We start from the raw sequence: 9,945 nt of genomic DNA on the forward strand, positions 1-9,945 counted from the left end.
TCTATCTCGGGTTAACAATCAGTAGCACTTCATCATCTGTTATTTCTTCAGTAGTATGCTATAAATATAGTAAGCCTATTATCTGATTCTGTTAGAACATGAAGTTAAAAATGCCAAGAACATACTTTCTACCACTCTCCAAGCAAACACTTAACGCTGCTTTAATGTTGAAATAAATGCATTTTCTTCTGTATCTTGTTTAAATCTATATTTCCTTTGAGCAGAAGCTGATAGAATGAGTAGATGAATTAATTTAATATAGATGATGAACTGTTATTTATTGCTAAACCACATGGAAAATACATTAATGGTTCTAAGTTTTAACACTAAGAATGAAAATCTCATTTGTATTGATTTTTTTGTGATATTTGTTTCTTCATGTCGATAATATATAAATATACCTTATGGGTAAACAGCTGAAAATAAGCTTTCAAACTATCTGGGGTTCACTGACATTAGCAATTCTTCATATGCTTGTCCCCCAGCCCAGCACAAACAGCGGCCTGTTAGCTCAGTTGGTTAGAGCGTGGTGCTAATAACGCCAAGCTCACAGGTTCGATCCCTGTACAGGCCAAGTTTCTGTGTTAAAAAAAAGATGCTTTTTCTTGTGTCTCTTTGTTAACTGTATATCTCTTTGGAGCAAGAGCTGCTAGAATCATTAGTTGAATCAATTTGATATAGATGTGGAATTATATATTAATGTTAAAGTGCCTTGAACATCCATTAATGGTTGTAAGTTCTAACACTAAGTAACTAAATCTCTCATTTATTACAAGCATTTTCTTCTTTCTGATGTTTAGCTCTATATTTCCTTTGAGCAGGAGCTGATAGAATGAGTAGATGAATTAATTTAATATAGATGATGAACTGTTATTTATTGCTAAACCACATAGAACATACATTAATGGTTCTAAGTTTTAACACTAAGAATGAAAATCTCATTTGTATTGATTTTTTTGTGATATTTGTTTCTTCATGTCGATAATATATAAATATACCTTATGGGTAAACAGCTGAAAATAAGCTTTCAATCTATCTGGGGTTCACTGACATTAGCAGTTCTGCATATGCTTGTCCCCCAGCCCAGCACGAACGGCGGCCTGTTAGCTCAGTTGGTTAGAGCGTGGTGCTAATAACACCAAGGTCACAGGTTCCATCCCTGTACAGGCCAAGTTTCTGTGTTAAAAAAAAGATGCTTTTTCTTGTGTCTCTTTGTTAACTGTATATCTCTTTGGAGCAAGAGCTGCTAGTAGTTGAATCAATTTGATATAGATGTGGAATTATATATTAATGTTAAAGTGCCTTGAACATCCATTAATGGTTGTAAGTTCTAACACTAAGTAACTAAATCTCTCATTTATTACAAGCATTTTCTTCTGTCTGATGTTTATCTCTATATTTCCTTTGAGCAGGAGCTGATAGAATGAGTAGATGAATTAATTTAATATAGATGATGAACTGTTATTTATTGCTAAACCACATAGAACATACATTAATGGTTCTAAGTTTTAACACTAAGAATGAAAATCTCATTTGTATTGATTTTTTTGTGATATTTGTTTCTTCATGTCGATAATATATAAATATACCTTATGGGTAAACAGCTGAAAATAAGCTTTCAAACTATCTGGGGTTCACTGACATTAGCAATTCTTCATATGCTTGTCCCCCAGCCCAGCACAAACAGCGGCCTGTTAGCTCAGTTGGTTAGAGCGTGGTGCTAATAACGCCAAGGTCACAGGTTCGATCCCTGTACAGGCCAAGTTTCTGTGTTAAAAAATAGATGCTTTTTCTTGTGTCTCTTTGTTAACTGTATATCTCTTTGGAGCAAGAGCTGCTAGAATCATTAGTTGAATCAATTTGATATAGATGTGGAATTATATATTAATGTTAAAGTGCCTTGAACATCCATTAATGGTTGTAAGTTCTAACACTAAGTAACTAAATCTCTCATTTATTACAAGCATTTTCTTCTGTCTGATGTTTAGCTCTATATTTCCTTTGAGCAGGAGCTGATAGAATGAGTAGATGAATTAATTTAATATAGATGATGAACTGTTATTTATTGCTAAACCACATAGAACATACATTAATGGTTCTAAGTTTTAACACTAAGAATGAAAATCTCATTTGTATTGATTTTTTTGTGATATTTGTTTCTTCATGTCGATAATATATAAATATACCTTATGGGTAAACAGCTGAAAATAAGCTTTCAAACTATCTGCGGTTCACTGACATTAGCAATTCTTCATATGCTTGTCCCCCAGCCCAGCACGAACAACGGCCTGTTAGCACAGTTGGTTAGAGCGTGGTGCTAATAACGCCAAGGTCACAGGTTCGATCCCTGTACAGGCCAAGTTTCTGTGTTAAATAAAAGATGCTTTTTCTTCTGTCTCTTTGTTATCTGTATATCTCTTTGGAGCAAGAGCTGCTAGAATCATTAGTTGAATCAATTTGATATAGATGTGGAATTATATATTAATGTTAAAGTGCCTTGAACATCCATTAATGGTTGTAAGTTCTAACACTAAGTAACTAAATCTCTCATTTATTACAAGCATTTTCTTCTGTCTGATGTTTATCTCTATATTTCCTTTGAGCAGGAGCTGATAGAATGAGTAGATGAATTAATTTAATATAGATGATGAACTGTTATTTATTGCTAAACCACATAGAACATACATTAATGGTTCTAAGTTTTAACACTAAGAATGAAAATCTCATTTGTATTGATTTTTTTGTGATATTTGTTTCTTCATGTCGATAATATATAAATATACTTTATGGGTAAACAGCTGAAAATAAGCTTTCAAACTATCTGGGGTTCACTGACATTAGCAGTTCTGCATATGCTTGTCCCCCAGCACAGAACGAACGGCAGCCTGTTAGCTCAGTTGGTTAGAGCGTGGTGCTAATAACGCCAAGGTCACAGGTTCGATCCCTGTACAGGCCAAGTTTCTGTGTTAAAAAAAAGATGCTTTTTCTTGTGTCTCTTTGTTAACTGTATATCTCTTTGGAGCAAGAGCTGCTAGTAGTTGAATCAATTTGATATAGATGTGGAATTATATATTAATGTTAAAGTGCCTTGAACATCCATTAATGGTTGAAAGTTCTAACACTAAGTAACTAAATCTCTCATTTATTACAAGCATTTTCTTCTGTCTGATGTTTATCTCTATATTTCCTTTGAGCAGGAGCTGATAGAATGAGTAGATGAATTAATTTAATATAGATGATGAACTGTTATTTATTGCTAAACCACATGGAAAATACATTAATGGTTCTAAGTTTTAACACTAAGATTGAAAATCTCATTTGTATTGATTTTTTTGTGATATTTGTTTCTTCATGTCGATAATATATAAATATACCTTATGGGTAAACAGCTGAAAATAAGCTTTCAAACTATCTGGGGTTCACTGACATTCGCAATTCTTCATATGCTTGTCCCCCAGCCCAGCACAAACAGCGGCCTGTTAGCTCAGTTGGTTAGAGCGTGGTGCTAATAACGCCAAGGTCACAGGTTCGATCCCTGTACAGGCCAAGTTTCTGTGTTAAATAAAAGATGCTTTTTCTTCTGTCTCTTTGTTATCTGTATATCTCTTTGGAGCAAGAGCTGCTAGAATCATTAGTTGAATCAATTTGATATAGATGTGGAATTATATATTAATGTTAAAGTGCCTTGAACACCCATTAATGGTTCAAAGTTCTAACACTAAGTAATTAATCTCCCATTTATTACAAGTAATTTAGGAAAGTCTAGTTTTGATTTTTTGATAATGCTTAAAGACACCATGAATGTAAACAGCTGAATATAAGATTTCCATCTATCTCTGGTTAACAATCAGTAGCACTTCATCATCTGTTATTTCTTCACTAGTATGCTATAAAAATAGTAAGCCTATTATCTGATTCTGTTAGAACATGAAGTTAAAAATGCCAAGAACATACTTTCTACCACTCTCCAAGCAAACACTTAACGCTGCTTTAATGTTGAAATAAATGCATTTTCTTCTGTATCTTGTTTAAATCTATATTTCCTTTGAGCAGAAGCTGATAGAATGAGTAGATGAATTAATTTAATATAGATGATGAACTGTTATTTATTACTAAACCACATGGAAAATACATTAATGGTTCTAAGTTTTAACACTAAGAATGAAAATCTCATTTGTATTGATTTTTTTGTGATATTTGTTTCTTCATGTCGATAATATATAAATATACCTTATGGGTAAACAGCTGAAAATAAGCTTTCAAACTATCTGGGGTTCACTGACATTAGCAGTTCTTCATATGCTTGTCCCCCAGCCCAGCACGAACAGCGGCCTGTTAGCTCAGTTGGTTAGAGCGTGGTGCTAATAACGCCAAGGTCACAGGTTCGATCCCTGTACAGGCCAAGTTTCTGTGTTAAATAAAAGATGCTTTTTCTTGTGTCTCTTTGTTAACTGTATATCTCTTTGGAGCAAGAGCTGCTAGAATCATTAGTTGAATCAATTTGATATAGATGTGGAATTATATATTAATGTTAAAGTGCCTTGAACATCCATTAATGGTTGTAAGTTCTAACACTAAGTAACTAAATCTCTCATTTATTACAAGCATTTTCTTCTGTCTGATGTTTATCTCTATATTTCCTTTGAGCAGGAGCTGATAGAATGAGTAGATGAATTAATTTAATATAGATGATGAACTGTTATTTATTGCTAAACCACATAGAACATACATTAATGGTTCTAAGTTTTAACACTAAGAATGAAAATCTCATTTGTATTGATTTTTTTGTGATATTTGTTTCTTCATGTCGATAATATATAAATATACCTTATGGGTAAACAGCTGAAAATAAGCTTTCAAACTATCTGGGGTTCACTGACATTAGCAATTCTTCATATGCTTGTCCCCCAGCCCAGCACAAACAGCGGCCTGTTAGCTCAGTTGGTTAGAGCGTGGTGCTAATAACGCCAAGCTCACAGGTTCGATCCCTGTACAGGCCAAGTTTCTGTGTTAAAAAAAAGATGCTTTTTCTTGTGTCTCTTTGTTAACTGTATATCTCTTTGGAGCAAGAGCTGCTAGAATCATTAGTTGAATCAATTTGATATAGATGTGGAATTATATATTAATGTTAAAGTGCCTTGAACATCCATTAATGGTTGTAAGTTCTAACACTAAGTAACTAAATCTCTCATTTATTACAAGCATTTTCTTCTTTCTGATGTTTAGCTCTATATTTCCTTTGAGCAGGAGCTGATAGAATGAGTAGATGAATTAATTTAATATAGATGATGAACTGTTATTTATTGCTAAACCACATAGAACATACATTAATGGTTCTAAGTTTTAACACTAAGAATGAAAATCTCATTTGTATTGATTTTTTTGTGATATTTGTTTCTTCATGTCGATAATATATAAATATACCTTATGGGTAAACAGCTGAAAATAAGCTTTCAAACTATCTGGGGTTCACTGACATTAGCAATTCTTCATATGCTTGTCCCCCAGCCCAGCACGAACGGCGGCCTGTTAGCACAGTTGGTTAGAGCGTGGTGCTAATAACGCCAAGGTCACTGGTTCGATCCCTGTACATGCCAAGTTTCTGTGTTAAATAAAAGATGCTTTTTCTTCTGTCTCTTTGTTATCTGTATATCTCTTTGGAGCAAGAGCTGCTAGAATCATTAGTTGAATCAATTTGATATAGATGTGGAATTATATATTAATGTTAAAGTGCCTTGAACATCCATTAATGGTTCAAAGTTCTAACACTAAGTAATTAATCTCCCATTTATTACAAGTAATTTAGGAAAGTCTAGTTTTGATTTTTTGATAATGCTTAAAGACACCATGAATGTAAACAGCTGAATATAAGATTTCCATCTATCTCGGGTTAACAATCAGTAGCACTTCATCATCTGTTATTTCTTCAGTAGTATGCTATAAATATAGTAAGCCTATTATCTGATTCTGTTAGAACATGAAGTTAAAAATGCCAAGAACATACTTTCTACCACTCTCCAAGCAAACACTTAACGCTGCTTTAATGTTGAAATAGATGCATTTTCTTCTGTATCTTGTTTAAATCTATATTTCCTTTGAGCAGAAGCTGATAGAATGAGTAGATGAATTAATTTAATATAGATTATGAACTGTTATTTATTGCTAAACCACATGGAAAATACATTAATGGTTCTAAGTTTTAACACTAAGATTGAAAATCTCATTTGTATTGATTTTTTTGTGATATTTGTTTCTTCATGTCGATAATATATAAATATACCTTATGGGTAAACAGCTGAAAATAAGCTTTCAAACTATCTGGGGTTCACTGACATTAGCAATTCTTCATATGCTTGTCCCCCAGCCCAGCACGAGCGGCGGCCTGTTAGCTCAGTTGGTTAGAGCGTGGTGCTAATAACGCCAAGGTCACAGGTTCGATCCCTGTACAGGCCAAGTTTCTGTGTTAAATAAAAGATGCTTTTTCTTCTGTCTCTTTGTTATCTGTATATCTCTTTGGAGCAAGAGCTGCTAGAATCATTAGTTGAATCAATTTGATATAGATGTGGAATTATATATTAATGTTAAAGTGCCTTGAACATCCATTAATGGTTGTAAGTTCTAACACTAAGTAACTAAATCTCTCATTTATTACAAGCATTTTCTTCTGTCTGATGTTTATCTCTATATTTCCTTTGAGCAGGAGCTGATAGAATGAGTAGATGAATTAATTTAATATAGATGATGAACTGTTATTTATTGCTAAACCACATAGAACATACATTAATGGTTCTAAGTTTTAACACTAAGAATGAAAATCTCATTTGTATTGATTTTTTTGTGATATTTGTTTCTTCATGTCGATAATATATAAATATACCTTATGGGTAAACAGCTGAAAATAAGCTTTCAATCTATCTGGGGTTCACTGACATTAGCAGTTCTGCATATGCTTGTCCCCCAGCCCAGCACGAACGGCGGCCTGTTAGCTCAGTTGGTTAGAGCGTGGTGCTAATAACGCCAAGGTCACAGGTTCCATCCCTGTACAGGCCAAGTTTCTGTGTTAAAAAAAAGATGCTTTTTCTTGTGTCTCTTTGTTAACTGTATATCTCTTTGGAGCAAGAGCTGCTAGTAGTTGAATCAATTTGATATAGATGTGGAATTATATATTAATGTTAAAGTGCCTTGAACATCCATTAATGGTTGTAAGTTCTAACACTAAGTAACTAAATCTCTCATTTATTACAAGCATTTTCTTCTGTCTGATGTTTATCTCTATATTTCCTTTGAGCAGGAGCTGATAGAATGAGTAGATGAATTAATTTAATATAGATGATGAACTGTTATTTATTGCTAAACCACATAGAACATACATTAATGGTTCTAAGTTTTAACACTAAGAATGAAAATCTCATTTGTATTGATTTTTTTGTGATATTTGTTTCTTCATGTCGATAATATATAAATATACCTTATGGGTAAACAGCTGAAAATAAGCTTTCAAACTATCTGGGGTTCACTGACATTAGCAATTCTTCATATGCTTGTCCCCCAGCCCAGCACAAACAGCGGCCTGTTAGCTCAGTTGGTTAGAGCGTGGTGCTAATAACGCCAAGGTCACAGGTTCGATCCCTGTACAGGCCAAGTTTCTGTGTTAAAAAATAGATGCTTTTTCTTGTGTCTCTTTGTTAACTGTATATCTCTTTGGAGCAAGAGCTGCTAGAATCATTAGTTGAATCAATTTGATATAGATGTGGAATTATATATTAATGTTAAAGTGCCTTGAACATCCATTAATGGTTGTAAGTTCTAACACTAAGTAACTAAATCTCTCATTTATTACAAGCATTTTCTTCTGTCTGATGTTTAGCTCTATATTTCCTTTGAGCAGGAGCTGATAGAATGAGTAGATGAATTAATTTAATATAGATGATGAACTGTTATTTATTGCTAAACCACATAGAACATACATTAATGGTTCTAAGTTTTAACACTAAGAATGAAAATCTCATTTGTATTGATTTTTTTGTGATATTTGTTTCTTCATGTCGATAATATATAAATATACCTTATGGGTAAACAGCTGAAAATAAGCTTTCAAACTATCTGCGGTTCACTGACATTAGCAATTCTTCATATGCTTGTCCCCCAGCCCAGCACGAACAACGGCCTGTTAGCACAGTTGGTTAGAGCGTGGTGCTAATAACGCCAAGGTCACAGGTTCGATCCCTGTACAGGCCAAGTTTCTGTGTTAAATAAAAGATGCTTTTTCTTCTGTCTCTTTGTTATCTGTATATCTCTTTGGAGCAAGAGCTGCTAGAATCATTAGTTGAATCAATTTGATATAGATGTGGAATTATATATTAATGTTAAAGTGCCTTGAACATCCATTAATGGTTGTAAGTTCTAACACTAAGTAACTAAATCTCTCATTTATTACAAGCATTTTCTTCTGTCTGATGTTTATCTCTATATTTCCTTTGAGCAGGAGCTGATAGAATGAGTAGATGAATTAATTTAATATAGATGATGAACTGTTATTTATTGCTAAACCACATAGAACATACATTAATGGTTCTAAGTTTTAACACTAAGAATGAAAATCTCATTTGTATTGATTTTTTTGTGATATTTGTTTCTTCATGTCGATAATATATAAATATACTTTATGGGTAAACAGCTGAAAATAAGCTTTCAAACTATCTGGGGTTCACTGACATTAGCAGTTCTGCATATGCTTGTCCCCCAGCACAGAACGAACGGCAGCCTGTTAGCTCAGTTGGTTAGAGCGTGGTGCTAATAACGCCAAGGTCACAGGTTCGATCCCTGTACAGGCCAAGTTTCTGTGTTAAAAAAAAGATGCTTTTTCTTGTGTCTCTTTGTTAACTGTATATCTCTTTGGAGCAAGAGCTGCTAGTAGTTGAATCAATTTGATATAGATGTGGAATTATATATTAATGTTAAAGTGCCTTGAACATCCATTAATGGTTGAAAGTTCTAACACTAAGTAACTAAATCTCTCATTTATTACAAGCATTTTCTTCTGTCTGATGTTTATCTCTATATTTCCTTTGAGCAGGAGCTGATAGAATGAGTAGATGAATTAATTTAATATAGATGATGAACTGTTATTTATTGCTAAACCACATGGAAAATACATTAATGGTTCTAAGTTTTAACACTAAGATTGAAAATCTCATTTGTATTGATTTTTTTGTGATATTTGTTTCTTCATGTCGATAATATATAAATATACCTTATGGGTAAACAGCTGAAAATAAGCTTTCAAACTATCTGGGGTTCACTGACATTCGCAATTCTTCATATGCTTGTCCCCCAGCCCAGCACAAACAGCGGCCTGTTAGCTCAGTTGGTTAGAGCGTGGTGCTAATAACGCCAAGGTCACAGGTTCGATCCCTGTACAGGCCAAGTTTCTGTGTTAAATAAAAGATGCTTTTTCTTCTGTCTCTTTGTTATCTGTATATCTCTTTGGAGCAAGAGCTGCTAGAATCATTAGTTGAATCAATTTGATATAGATGTGGAATTATATATTAATGTTAAAGTGCCTTGAACACCCATTAATGGTTCAAAGTTCTAACACTAAGTAATTAATCTCCCATTTATTACAAGTAATTTAGGAAAGTCTAGTTTTGATTTTTTGATAATGCTTAAAGACACCATGAATGTAAACAGCTGAATATAAGATTTCCATCTATCTCTGGTTAACAATCAGTAGCACTTCATCATCTGTTATTTCTTCACTAGTATGCTATAAAAATAGTAAGCCTATTATCTGATTCTGTTAGAACATGAAGTTAAAAATGCCAAGAACATACTTTCTACCACTCTCCAAGCAAACACTTAACGCTGCTTTAATGTTGAAATAAATGCATTTTCTTCTGTATCTTGTTTAAATCTATATTTCCTTTGAGCAGAAGCTGATAGAAT

The 9,945-nt window shown here is 33.4% G+C and overlaps 6 non-coding genes across 6 annotated transcripts; all 6 read left to right on the forward strand.

The window, feature by feature from the left end:
* The first annotated feature begins 1,688 nt into the window (after positions 1–1,688).
* TRNAI-AAU (transfer RNA isoleucine (anticodon AAU)) lies at positions 1,689–1,762 on the forward strand. Its single transcript has one exon. It is a non-coding gene; the product is annotated as a tRNA-Ile (tRNA).
* A 1,711-nt stretch (positions 1,763–3,473) lies between these two features.
* TRNAI-AAU (transfer RNA isoleucine (anticodon AAU)) lies at positions 3,474–3,547 on the forward strand. The gene has a single exon. It is a non-coding gene; the product is annotated as a tRNA-Ile (tRNA).
* A 782-nt stretch (positions 3,548–4,329) lies between these two features.
* Positions 4,330–4,403, forward strand: TRNAI-AAU (transfer RNA isoleucine (anticodon AAU)). Its single transcript has one exon. It is a non-coding gene; the product is annotated as a tRNA-Ile (tRNA).
* A 1,976-nt stretch (positions 4,404–6,379) lies between these two features.
* Positions 6,380–6,453, forward strand: TRNAI-AAU (transfer RNA isoleucine (anticodon AAU)). The gene has a single exon. It is a non-coding gene; the product is annotated as a tRNA-Ile (tRNA).
* A 1,114-nt stretch (positions 6,454–7,567) lies between these two features.
* TRNAI-AAU (transfer RNA isoleucine (anticodon AAU)) lies at positions 7,568–7,641 on the forward strand. The gene has a single exon. It is a non-coding gene; the product is annotated as a tRNA-Ile (tRNA).
* A 1,711-nt stretch (positions 7,642–9,352) lies between these two features.
* TRNAI-AAU (transfer RNA isoleucine (anticodon AAU)) lies at positions 9,353–9,426 on the forward strand. The gene has a single exon. It is a non-coding gene; the product is annotated as a tRNA-Ile (tRNA).
* The last annotated feature ends 519 nt before the right edge of the window (positions 9,427–9,945 follow it).

This window comes from Triturus cristatus, chromosome 5_1, assembly GCF_964204655.1.
Source record: "Triturus cristatus chromosome 5_1, aTriCri1.1, whole genome shotgun sequence".
NCBI classification, from domain to species: domain Eukaryota; kingdom Metazoa; phylum Chordata; class Amphibia; order Caudata; family Salamandridae; genus Triturus; species Triturus cristatus.